Source organism: Tenrec ecaudatus, chromosome 10 (genome assembly GCF_050624435.1).
Source record: "Tenrec ecaudatus isolate mTenEca1 chromosome 10, mTenEca1.hap1, whole genome shotgun sequence".
NCBI classification, from domain to species: domain Eukaryota; kingdom Metazoa; phylum Chordata; class Mammalia; order Afrosoricida; family Tenrecidae; genus Tenrec; species Tenrec ecaudatus.
The window spans coordinates 30,300,211-30,301,393 of NC_134539.1; the positions used below are offsets into that span (position 1 = coordinate 30,300,211).

General features: G+C 47.7%; 1 non-coding gene across 1 annotated transcript; it reads right to left on the reverse strand.

Moving 5' to 3' along the window:
- Positions 1-436: 436 nt before the first annotated feature.
- Positions 437-568, reverse strand: LOC142460502 (small nucleolar RNA SNORA68). Its single transcript, XR_012786694.1, has one exon. It is a non-coding gene; the product is annotated as a small nucleolar RNA SNORA68 (small nucleolar RNA).
- Positions 569-1,183: the final 615 nt, after the last annotated feature.

Consider the following 1,183-nt stretch of genomic DNA (forward strand, 5'->3'; position numbering starts at 1 on the left):
ATAAGCTGAGAGATTGGTAGTTTGAATCCTCTCTGAGGTGCCTCAAAAGGCCGGCCTGATGATCTGCGTCCACAAGGTAACAATCTTGAAAACTCCAAGGAACAGTTCTGCTCTGTGCATAGGGGGCCACGAGGAGGTGGCAACTAGTAACCACGGCTGACTAAGTACATCTTCAGCAAATGTGGAATCAATGGAATAGTGAATGCTAAACTCTTTGCTTCTTACATTGACAACTTCTCTCTCCCCTGTTTGTATGCGGCTATCCAATTTCCCCCATCCGGGTCCGCCTTTAACTTCCTGGCTGCCACCTTGCCTTCCTTCCCACTCCAGCATCCTCCTGCTGCTAGAGCTGGCTTCTTTTCTATCATTCTTTGCTTCTTTTTCCAAGATCCTCCTTTTTCCTCAAGACCTGGTTTCTTTTTTTTTTTTTTCCCCAGCTTGTTGAACCTTCACATTCACTCTGAGGGGCACTGCGCAGCCCCTCAAAGGCGACAAGGCCCACTTGCTGTGCGCACAACTCTTTCAACTGCTGCCACGAGAAGCCACAGTCCTTGGGTTTGGGTGCATAAGACCTGGTTTCTAAGAATCTTTCTATCATCTATTATCTTCTTCATAGGGAAACACTTAACCATGCCCAAGCTTATCAAACCCTGTCTCTGGAAGCACCGGTTCCAGAGCTGCCACGACATTCAGCATTGTCAAGTGACAGGTGAGGCTGTGCTGGAGGCTTTAATCTGTTTAAAATTGCAGGGTGTTCTCACAGCACTCGCCTGTTCACTTCCCCTCGGAGAACAAGAGTGTCTTCTGACCCTGGCCTCTTCCCTCTGATAATGGGATTTCTGGGCGATGTCCTCTGACTCAGCATTGCTTGCAGAGATGCTAGAAGCCAGCACCCCGGAGAAATGAGCCATGCTGCTGGCAGTCAGGAAGGTGTGTTTACTCTTGTATTACAAAGGAGGACATTCTGTCACTGCCACACTTCTAATAGTGGCCTCCTCGCAGCTGGGGATTCACACAGGGCAGGGCTGGGATAAGAAACAGGCCAGAGATGTGATTGGGTCATAATTCAGGAAAGGAGTCCAGGGAAGGCCTAAATAGCAATTAAAACATTTGTTTTGTGAACAAGGTCCAATTCTCCTTTTCTGCTTGCAATTACATTACCCATATATAAGCTTAATTCTCT